The sequence below is a fragment of the Lontra canadensis genome, unplaced genomic scaffold (assembly GCF_010015895.1).
Source record: "Lontra canadensis isolate GAN:19392208 unplaced genomic scaffold, GSC_riverotter_1.0 scaffold19, whole genome shotgun sequence".
Classification (NCBI taxonomy): Eukaryota; Metazoa; Chordata; class Mammalia; order Carnivora; family Mustelidae; genus Lontra; species Lontra canadensis.
In genome coordinates this window covers 25,364,108-25,376,478 of record NW_022631013.1, presented here as the reverse complement: position 1 = coordinate 25,376,478, position 12,371 = coordinate 25,364,108, and positions in this window count along the sequence as shown.

Here is a 12,371-nt window from a genome sequence, read left to right as displayed (position 1 = left end):
TCAGTGGAAGGTAATAATGCATTAGCTGGTACAAAGTGTGAAGCAGGTGATAAAAATGAGAGAAAAAGCAACTATAAGGATAATACAATTGAGTAGTTGTTGCTAAACTCAACTGACACTTGGAAAAAGATAATGAAAAGTTAAGCAAGAATAATTAGAAATTATAAGCTAAATGTGAAAGCCAGAGGGCTTACTTGGTATCATATATAAATGTTCTCATAGCCTATAGCTGGAAGGCAGAGAAAACAAAGGACCAGGATCACAGATTACTTGTGAGTAGCTGAGTTTTAAAGCAAGCCAGGTCTGCAGTACCAAGGTTGGGAAAGAAGGGGACCCTGACGTCTTGGATAGGGACAGTGATATAGATGCCTCCTAAAAATCTCAATCGTTGGACTTTTCTGAGTTTTTGAGCCTGCAGAAGTGACCCACTTCGCTTATTAAGGCTAGAATTCCTTCCATGCTTGAAGATGATCAAGGATGACTCTCCTATACCCCCATCAGGACGTAGCCCCATCTACCCGATTTAAAGCCAGTAACTAGGGTTAAGGGTTGAGTTATAATATAACCCACAGGGGAGGTACTGGATCTGAGAGACAGGAAAGCAACATGACCTCAGAGGACCTGTAGTATTTAGCTAGAATGTTTTGGCAAAAGCTGGGAGAAACATGGGGTTGGGTTTGGAGGGTCCCTGGTCAAGGGGAGAGTAACAGGATTTAAGGTAGAGGAAAGGAGAATTTATCAATTTGAGAGCATTCTCTCAAGAACAGGAGATTTTATATATGCATATATATATATATATATATGCATATATATATATACACACATATGTGTGTGTGTGTGTATCTATAGATAGATACACACACGCATATATATGTGTATATGTATAAAATGCATAGATGTTTCAAATGTAAATATTTTTTGCTTTTTCATGTATCATCACTTTGCCTCAATTGAATAAATGCAGACCTCCATTATTTTCAGTCGCTGCACAGTATTCCCTTATGAAGGTATGTCATAATTTTAATATTGTTTGGTGTGTGTCTGATTGAACAGTGTTTTTCCTTTTTTGAATGATTACATTTTGTCCATGGGTCAAGCAGCAAATTTTGTCCTACTGTTCTGTTACTCAGTCTCGCTGTATTGTTTGGATGCAGTTCGGATGACCTGTGCTGTTCTTCATCAACTTTGTCCTCTCTCTTTAGAATTGTCACACATCTCTTTAGTGGAACAAAAAGAAAGGCTTCTTAGTGATGTGGCTTTTACTAAAGACAGTTATGAAAATGCAGCAGCTTTTAAGAAGTCTTATTTCCTCAAAACATGCAAACTCTTCCAATGAGAATTTTGTGTTGGTCTGAAAACTACAGGTTATTTTACTATTTTTTTTTTTTTTTTAGATTTTATTTACTCACCTGACAGAGATCACAAATAGGCAGGAGGCAGGCAGAGAGAGAGAGAGAGAGGAAGCAGCCTTCCCACTGAGCAGAGAGTCTGATGTGGGGCTCCATCCCAAGACCCTGGGATCATGACCTGAGCCAAAGGCAGAGGCTTTAACCCACTGAGCCACCCAGTGTGCCTTGTAGTTTTTACAATAGGGAGAACACACACAAAAGTAAGAATTAATTCTATTAAGACAGATGGGCCTGCTCACCTGTATCCCCCTGCATTTTGGAAAATGGAATGTCAGAATAGTCAAGTGTGACTGGCTTCATCAAAATATAATTCCAAATCATTACATGAAGATGCCAAAATGGGAAAAGAAGTGTGCACAATTTCTTCACTAGTCAGCTTAAGGAGAATTATATACAATGAACATATCCTTATACAGTGGGGTTCTGATACTAATTTATAGTGGTGTGTAATTATGACTGCTTTCCTTATTCTATCAGGCTTAGATTTCTCTTCTCAAACAATTGAGGTTCTGTTGATGCTTTTGTATATAGTGGTCATGAGGAAGCTCCATTTACATAATATTTTTGAGGACATTGAGATAAAGTACCAGGCTGGGAAGATTTCTTAAAAATAGTGAAGGTAATGTTGAGGACAATAGAATTCAAACAAAGGGGGATAAGGACTCCACATACATTTTTGGTGACACAAGGAAAGAATGAAGATATGAGAGTAGAAATGTTGGATGGACCTGGGGACATCACTTGGGCCCAACAAGGGGGAAATTCTATAGGCATGGCATTCTAGGATTGTTAGCCAAGTGCCTCTTGCTCATCCAAGTACTTTTTGTTGGGTTTCATGGCATTATTTCTTTTCATGATCCCCAGAGGACCCTCAGATATCAGCAACTTCTGGAAAAAGCTATGATCATTTAAACAGAAAAAACTAATTTCCAGTTTCAGGGGCAGTGGTGGGGAAAAAAAAAAAAAGTACTGGTAATTGCATAGAAGTATGAAGAGCTCTGGTGGCCAGAGGTTACAGATGCTAGCAGGTGGGCAAGAAGAACATGGATTAATAGGACTTCTCTTATGAGGAAATTAACAAAGCTGCATCTTGCCTCAGAGCAAAATGCCGTATTCTCGTTATCCAAGTTCTTAAAATTCCTTCTAGCTGGTATGCTCTGGGCACAGCAAGAGTCTGTTTCCATCTCCTCCTCCTCTTCCTTCCCTTTCTTTCTCTCTCTTTCAAAGTGCGTATTTATATTTTGCATTATCTCTTTCCACGTGCTCTAGTGGCATTTCCCTCCCCCTGGATCTAGATCTTTCTTTTTTTTTTTTTTTTTGATCTAGATCTTTCTTAATGCCCTATTTTTAGTTGCAAGTAATTTCCTTACTTTAGTTAAAGTAAATACGTTCATCCCAAAGACTAATTCCTAGATTATCTTAAAGTATAAGTCATGAAGGCCTCCTAATTTAGTTTTTTCCAGCCTGATTTATTTTGGATTTTGGGCTCCTGCTAATTTTTATAGGTGCACTAGGAGGCACTGTTGAGTTTTAAATATCCCAGTAGTGTTCTCCTGGTTTGGATTAATGCTGAACTTGCAACTCCTTTCATTTTTGTCAGTTATTTCACCTTCTGTGTTAGCAGTAGGATATGAAAAAGATGTGTAGGTTTGGTTCCAGTGCAGAAAAAAAAAAAATGATGATTTAAAACAGTGCTTGTTGAAAGTTAGGGAAAGAAAACTGCATATTTGTGAAGGAGTCCTGATTTTTTTTTCTTTTGGCGTTTTTGGGTTGTAAATTCACATTAGCGATACAGCCAATATACAAACCACAGTTGTAGCAACCAGAGAAGGAAACAGGATATGGCCCCTTTTGTAAGATGCTCATAGTATTCCCAAGGAGGCAGGAGAAATCTCCATTCATCTGCAATTTATTCAGAATGTTCTTTTCTTTTGCTTGTCATTTTGGAATGGATTTAACTGGATTTAGCTGATGCTAAAAAGTTACAGGAACAATAGCCTCATAGCTAGAAATCATCTGTTTCTTCACAAAACAAGTTTGCCCAGATCAGCCATGTGACCTGCCCCAGCCGTGCCCAGCCCTCTGACCTGAGTCCTGTTGGAACAGCGTCTCTTTGGGACTGAAAGGAATTCATGTTCTAAGTCCTTCCTGCTATTTCTCTCAAGTTTGTTGCCTGCTGTAACATTGAGTCCTTTTTCCTTTTAGGCTAGATACTGCAAAGTAAACCTAAAAGCCCAAATCCTTTAGACAGAGACTTCAATGTGCAGATTGGGGATAAAACAAGCCACAAATACTTGGCCAGTTTCACGATATACCATTACACAGTTAAAAGAAATTGATGAGGGATGATTTGAGTTTTCTCACTGGTAAAGCTAGTCTAGTTGTGGGAGCATTTAAACTGTTTTTAGGGGCACCTGGGTGGCTCAGTGGGTTAAAGCCTCTGCCTTCAGCTCAGGTCATGATCCCAGGGTCCTGGGATTGAGTCCCACATCGGTCTGGGGAGCCTGCTTCCTCCTCTCTCTCTCTGCCTGCCTCTCTGCCTACTTGTGATCTCTCTGTCAAATAAATACATAAATAAATACATAAAATCTTTAAAAAAAACCTGTTTTTAGTATTATTCTAACTGAACCTCAGAAGATTCCTAAATTTATGTTTTATTTTTTTGTGTGTGTTAATAGAATCAGAGCTAAGTCTTTTTTTTCCCTATCTGCATTTAACATGTTTTTTATCAGTTTACCAATATTTTAGGAATGATGTGGCCTTGTTAATTTCCATTAAAAAGCATTGATTATGTTGTTACTAAGTATAGCTAGTTATTTGTGATTCTTGTTCACCTGATGTCCACATTCCACTGAGGCACCAAATGTAACCGGATTTGCTTCCCAGCCCAGCGGATTGCTAGTCCTCTGGCTCTCTTGGGCCACTTATTTGGTTCTCTGAGTCTCAGACTGATGAGGATAAAAATAATTTCCTCATAATGGCATTGTAGGGATTCAGTGACGAACTCATGTAAAGTGGTCAAGGTGGCCAAGTATTCAGTGGAATCTAGCAGGCTCTCTTTTGTATCCCCTTAAGATCAGTGGTGATGTATTGTTGTATGTTCCCACATCACCCTGGAGAAATTCCACAGAGGTGAAGAAAATACTACGAAGGGGTATGCACTATGTACTCTTGCACTATGGTGTCAATGGAAAAGTACATCTACTGTCCAAAACCTGGAATGAATTTGAGCTATTTATAATACAAGCTGCACTCCAGAGTATTTTAATCAGTCTTGTGAATGACTTTGGATCAAAGAAATGAATCAAATAACCAATGGAAGTAGGCCTCTATTTCCTTAGAGCCTCATATGCATACTTAGAATGTGGTGCTTTTGGAAATTTCTGTTAAAATTTTTTTTTTTTTGAAAAGATAATAAGGCTCAAAGCCCAAGAAGTGCAAATGAATATAATGAGATATAAAGCATTGTACTACTTATTGGCCTTCCTGAAGTTAGCCTCTGCTACACTCTTGAGTATCTTTCTATTGAGAGTAGATAGATAGATTGATAGACAGCTAGGTGAGTGGATGTGGATATGGACATATCTATAGATGTAGATATAATCTTTTCACTCATTGGGATATATCTTTAGGATAAATTACTAGAAAAGGAATTGCTGCATCCAAGGCTATTGGAATTTTTTTTTTTTTTCTTTTTTAAGAGGGAGAGAGTAGAGGGGCTGGGGCAGAGGGAGAAAGGAAGAGGGAGACAGGATCTTAAGTAGGCTTCACACCCATTGTGGAGCCTGACATGGGGTTTGATCTCATAACCCTGAGATCATGACCTCAGCTGAAATCAAGAGTTGGATGCTTAACTGACTAAGCCACCTGGGTGCCCCTCCATTGGATATTCTTTCCTGCTTTGTCAAAGATTAAGTGACCATATAGTTGTGAGTCCATTTCTGGGTTCTCTGTTCCATTCCATTGATCTATGTGTTCGTTTTTGTGCCAGTACCATACCGTCTTGATGATTATGGCTTTGTAACACAGCTTGAAGTCTGGGATTGTGATGCCTCCCACTTTGTTTTTCTTTTTCAACATTGCCTTGGCTATTTGGGGTCCTTTCTGGTTCCATACAGATTTTAGGATTGTTTGTTCTAGCTCTTTGAAAAATGCTATTTTGATAAGGATTGTATGGAATATGTAGATTGCTTTGGGTGGTATAGACAGTTTAATGATATTTGTTCTTCTAATCCAAGAACATGGAATGTTTTTCCATTTCTTTGTGTTTTCTTCAGATTCTTTCATAAATGTTCTATGGTTTTCAGCATACAGATCTTTTACCACTTTGGTTGGATTAATTCCTAGGTATCTTATGATTTTTGGTACAATTATAAATGGGATGGATTCCTTGATTTCTCTTTCTGCTGCTTTATTATTTGTGTATAGAAATGCAACAGATTTTTTTCTTTTTTAAAATGCAACAGATTTCTCTATGTAGATTTTATATTTTGCGACTTTGCTGAATTCATGTATCAGTTCTAGCAATTTTTTTGGTGGAGTCTTTTGGGTTTTCTACTTAGAGGATCATGTTGTCTGCAAAGAATGAAAGTCTGACTTCTTTCTTGCTCATTCGGATGCCTTTTGTTGCTTTTTGTTGTCTGGTTGCTGAGGCTAGGACTTCCGGTACTATGTTGAACAACAGTGGTAAGGGTGGACATCCCTTTCTGACCTCAGGGGAAAACTCTCAGTTTTTCCCCCACTGAGGATGATATTAACTGTGGGTCTTTAGTATATGTCTTTATGATGTTGAGGTATGTTCCTTCTATCCCTACTTTCTCGAGGGTTTTTTTTATCAAGAAAAGATGCTGTTTTTGTCAAATACTTTTTCTGCATCTATTGAGGGCATCATATGATTCTTATCCTTTCTTTAATTTCTTTTCTTTTGAAAAATATTTATTTATTTGGAAGAGAGAGAATGTGGGGGGGGGTGGGAGGAGGAGAAGGAGAGGGAGCAAGAAAATCTTAAGCAGACTCCCAGTTGAGCATGGAGCCTGATGTGGGGCTCAATCTCATGATCCTGAGGTCATGATTTGAGCTGAAATCAAGAGTTGGATGCTTAGCCAACTGAGCCACCCAGGCACCCTGTCCTTTCTTTTATTAATGTGGTGTGTTACAGTGATCAATTTGTGGATCTTGAACTGCCCCTGCAGCCCAGAATAAATCCCACTTGATCATGGTGAATAATCCTTTTAATGTACTGTTAGATTAGATTAGCTAGTACTTGTTGAAAAATTTTGTATCTGTGTTCATCTGGGATATTGGTCTGTAATTCTCCTTTTTAGTGGGATCTTTGGGTTTGGAATCAAGGTAATGCTGGTCTCATAGAATGAGTTTAGAAGTTCTCTTTCCAGTTCTGTTTTTTGGTACAGCTTTTGAAGAATAGGTGTTAATTCATCTTTAAATGTTTGGAAGAATTCCCCTGCGGCCATATGGCCCTGGACTCTTGTTTGTTGGGAGATTTTTGATTACTGATTCAATTTCTTTGCTGGTTATGGGTATGTTCAAATGTTCTATTTCTTTCTGTTTCAGTTTTGTTAGTTTATATGTTTCTAGGAATTTATTCATTTCTTCCTGATTGCCCAGTTTGTTGGCGTATAGTTGCTCATAATATTCTCTTACAATTGTTTGTATTTCTGTGGTGTTGGTTTTGATCACTCCTCTTTCATTTGTGATTTTATTTATTTGGGTCTTTTTTCTTTTTGACGAGGCTGGCTAGGGGTTCATCAATTTTGTTAATTCTCTCAAAGAACCAGCTCCTAGTTTCATTGATCTGTTCTACTGTTTTGTTTCTTTGTTTCTCTCTTTTATTTCTGCTCTAATCTTAATTATTTCCCTTCTACTGCTGGTTCTTTGCTTTATTTGCTGTTCTTTTCCCACCTTCTTTAGGTGTAAAGTTAGGTTGTGTATTTGAGACTTTACTTGCTTCTTGAGGAAGGCCTGTATTGCTACATACTGCCCTCTTATGACCACCTTTGCTGCATCCCAGAGGTTTTGGACTGTAGTGTTTTCATTTTCATTTGCTTGAATGTCTTTTTTTTTTAAATTTCTTTTTTAATTTCCTGGTTAACGCATTCATTCTTTTTTTTTTTTTTTACGCATTCATTCTTTATTAGGATGTTCTTTAACCTCCATGTATTTGTGGTCTTTCCAAATTTTTTACTGTGTTGAAGTCAAGTTTTATAGTGTTGTGGTCTGAAAATATGCGTGGTGTAATCTTTTTGTACCAGTTGAGGCCTGATTTGTGACCCATTATGTGATCTATTCTACAGAATGTTCCATGTGTACTCGAAAAGAATGTGCATTCTGCTGCTGCCTTATGATGAAATGCCCTGAATATATCTGTTAAGTCCATCTGGTCCAGTATGTCATTCAAGCCCCTGTTTCGTTGTTGATCTTCTGCTTAGATTATCTGTCCATTGCTGTGAGTGGGATGTTACTGTGCCCTATCATTATTGTATTATTATTAGTGAGTTTCTTTAGATTTGTTATTAACTGATTTATATATTTGGCTGCTCTCAAGTTGAGGGCATAAATATGTATAATTATTAGATCTTCTTGTTGGATAGACCCCTTTATTATGATATAGTGCCCTTCTTCATCTCTTATTATAGTCTTTGGTTTAAAATATACTTTGTGTGATGTAAGGATGGCTACTCCAGCTTTCTTTTGATGACTGTTAGCATGATAGATGGTTCTCCATCCCCTCACTTTCAATCTGAAAGTGTCTTTAGGTCTAAAATGAGTCTCTTATAAGCAGCATATCGATGGGTCTTAGTTTTTTTTTTAATCATTTCTTATACCCTATATTTTTTGATTGACGTATTTAGTACATTTATATTCAAAGTAATTATTGATAGCTATGAATTTAGTGTCCTTGTATTACCTGTAAAGTCACTGTTCTTATAGATTGTCTCTGTCTCTGTTCCTTTCTAGTCTTTGTTGCTTTTAGTCTCTCTTTCCTGCTCAAAGGGTCCCCTTTAATATTTCTTACAAAGCTGGTCTAATGTTCACAAACTCCTTTAGTTTTTGCTTGTCTTGGAAACTCTTTATCTCTCCTTCAGCCTTGATGGATATAGTATTCTTGGCTGCATTTTTCCCCCATTTAGCATGTGCAGTATGTCATGCCATTCTCTTCTGGCCTGCCAAGTTTTTATGGACAGGTCTGCTGCTAAACTTATGTGTCTACCCTTATAGGTTAAGGACCTTTTATCCCTGAGCTGCTTTCAGAATTCTCTCTTTATCTTTGTAGTTTCCAAGTTTCACTAAGATATGTCTTGGTGCTGACCTGTTTTTGTTGATTTTGAGGGGAGTTCTCTGTGGCTCTTGGACTTGAATGCTTGTCTCCTTCCCAAGATTAGGGAAGTTCTCAGCTCTAATTTGTTCAAATAAACCTTCTGTCCCATTTTCCTCCACTCTTCTTCTTCTGGAACTCCTTTCACATGATATTAATGCACTTTGAGGAATTGCTGAGTTCCCCAAGTCAATATTTGTGATCTAATGGTTTTCTTTCCCTTTTCTTTTCAGCTTCATTATTTTCCATAATTTTATCTTCTATATCATGTATTCATTCCTCTGTTTCTTTCATCCTCATTGTGATTATAACCAGTTGGTTTTGCATCTGTTCTGGTGTCTTTTCTAGTGTCTTCTGTACTTCTTTCAAGCCCAGGTGGTACTCCTATAACTGTTGTTCTAAATTCTTGTTCAGATATTTTGCTTACATCTGTTTTTAGCAAATCCGTGGCTGTGAATTCTTCTCAATCTTTCTTTTGGGGACAATTCATCCATCTTGTCATTCTGTCTTTTGTGTGTCATAAAAGCTTGTTGTTTTCTCTTCCCGAGAGTAATATTGTATTAAGCAGGGGTCATATACTGTGCAGGGACTGGCAGTTCAGGAAGTGTTTCTGGCGTATACTGTGTGTGTGCTGTTGCGTTTCAGTTGCTCTTTCCTACAGGTTAGTCCTCTACACAATTCCTCCTTGCTTTCACTGGGGAGTTCTTTAACTGGGTGTGCTTTGATTTGTCTGTTAAGGTAAGCCTGATTTAAAAAAAAAAAAAAGCTGATCCAAGAAAAGAAGTAAGGAAAAGGAATGAAAAAGCAACAAACAAAAAGCTATAAGCCTGATTCCAAAAAGAAAGAAGGAAAAAAGAAAAAAAAAAAAAGAAAGCTGATCCAAAAACCAAGAAAATGCAACAAACCAACAAATGAACAAAAAACTATAAGCCCAATTAAAAAAAAAAAGAAAAAAGAAAAAAGAAAGGAAATAAAAAATAAAATACTAAAAAAAAAAAAAAAAAAAAAGTCTGGTTCTATTTCCACCAGAACCGAAGCTGAAGCTTTGGAGCACTCTTTCATTAGTAGACTTGATAGATTGGGGTGAGGGTTGTATCGGTCTTCTGAGGGAGAAGCTGCTCTGGCTCATAGTCAGACCTGCCCTTGGAAAGCTGTCCCTGCTGGGTGCAGGGCTGTGGGGTTTGGTGTAAGGGGCTCTAGCCTTCCCTGAAGGTTCTTGTTTCTCTCTGAGGTCCGACTGTGCTGGTAGGTGGAAGATGACATCATCCTGTCCTCTCCTCCTTGGGGAGGGGAATTTGCTATTGGTGCTGTTCAGGAAGCCCTTACAGAAAAGCGAACAGTCTCCCCTTCTGTGTCCCAGGCTTTCATCAGATCCCTGCCCTCAACCTGTCTGTGTGGGCCATCGGCATGCCAGCGCCACAGTTCTGTGTTTTATCTCTGGCTGACACCTGGCATTCAAAACTCCAAATCTTAAAGGAACCACTCCCTGCCCCTGGAGGAGAACCTCATGGTGCACATGACATCATTTTCTCCCAGGAAAGCAGTTGCAGGCCTGTGTGGGTGCCTGGGGTCTAGGGTGAAGCACAGCAGGAAGCTACAACCAGGTTAGTTGCCCTCTGTGCACGCCTCTGTCCCCTGGTGTTGAAGGGCTGCTCAGTGGTACCCGGTGGGCCTTTTGGTCTGGGAATGGCAATCCACCCTCTTCCAGATGTCCGCCAGGAAGGGGAATATTCTCTCCCAGTGCGACCCAGAGGATCCCTACACCGTGGCGCCTTGTGCAAACCTACATGCTGCTCTCCCCGCCACTCTGTCCTGCTTCCCTGACTTCCCTCCAGGTAAAGGTCTCCCTCCCTTCTGCCAGCACTCCGGCATTTCTCTACCCCAATGCATACCTCTGAAACTTGCATCTGCCAGGTTCTCTCCCTTCAATTGTGCACACTGGTTTTTTAATTCTCAGATTATAATGATTTGAAATTGATCTAGATGTGTTGGAGGGATGAGGCAAGCCCAGCGTCCTCCTCTTTCTGCCTCCCAAAGTTACACTCTTAATATAAGGTTAGAGAAGTGTTTTTTTGTTGCCCTTATTTCCGTTATTGATATATGAATGTGTGTGTGTGTCCTTTAAAGGATAATAATGAACCTCAGCAGATATTTTCAAAATATTTCTTACAAACCACTAGAGCCCAACTTGACGAGGTTCCTCTGCATTGTTTGCAGAACCTCGGACCATCACATGCTTGTATCTATAAATATTTAAATATTTATAGATATATTAATATAGAAATTAAATATTTCTCCCAAAATTGGGATAAATTTTGGTTTGTAAAAAGTTCTTGTAGAAATGTACTTGAAAACAATTTACATAATTGTAAAAAATATTTTCAGTGGTTAAAAATGGCTAGAGAAAGGTGAGGGGTGGGTTCTATTTTCTGGTTTCTTCTCAGCGCCTCTTAGAAGTCTCTGGCTTGTATTATCAAATGGCTACCTATGACTTTACGTAACGGTTGTAACTTAAGGCCGCCAGGGCTGATTTCTTAGAGTGAAGGTTGCTGGATCGCTCTTTCCCCAGTAAATATAGATTCTGATTTATATCATGTGAAGCAGACAAAGATTCCCTTTGAAACATGTAGTCTGAGCGCCAAACACTAGACTCATTGTCCCTGAGACAATAAGCGCCACATTCAGTCTTTAGGAATGGTGAGCGATTTGCTTGTATTCAAGAACCAAAGAAGTTTTACACATCCAGAAAAGTGAAGCCCAGCTGAGTTTTCAATAATGCTAATACTGTGTGTCTGAGTGCGGCTTAACACCAGGGTGTGTACAGTGGTGTACCCTGGCTGGTGGATGCCACTCATGGATCAGCCTTGCACTGACCGCTCACGAATTATTTACAATGTCTGCTAACAGAAAGCGATCGCTTCATATGGAAGTAGAAAGGATTCCTATTTTTGTTCCATTTTGCATATGAGCATATAGAATTAGATTTGTTATGTATATTCCAGATGTTATGTGGCATTCAGAATTAGGGATTGCCTTGTGTCACGTTCTAAAGATGCCAACCCTGAACCGAGTATTTATGTGCAAGTGATTTATTTACTAGGGAATTGCTCTCGGGAGAAACAGGTAAGGGAGCAGGAGAAACAGATCAGTGAAAAGGAGGAATCCAAGCGAGGGTACAATTTCTGGCACAGTTCTAGCCTCAGCTGGGTTGTATGGGAAAGTTTTGGAGAACAAATTATAGCTCATATTTTGTCACAACTTGAGAGAGGGCGGGGCTTTCAGAAGTCACTCCATGGCTTAGAATCACTCCAACTAAACTAAGGGGTACCCAGTCTCTCAGATACTTTCGGCCTTTTTCAGGCAGGCCAAATAGTGTCTGTGGCTGAGGCTGGTCTTCTGAAGATAATCACAGATGGGGCCCATAGAGGCAAAAGCACAAAGAAGCTGGAGATGGGGGTGGGTATGGAGTAATGGCCCATGGGGGTCTGGGTTCAATATCAACAGGGATTACTTGTTAGTTCTGATTAAATGATCTTTAGTCATTAAATAGTTGATTTAGTGATTCTGATACATTCTTTTAAAGAGAATTGTTAATAGGTAAATGATTCTGATCAGATATTAGCTTAGTC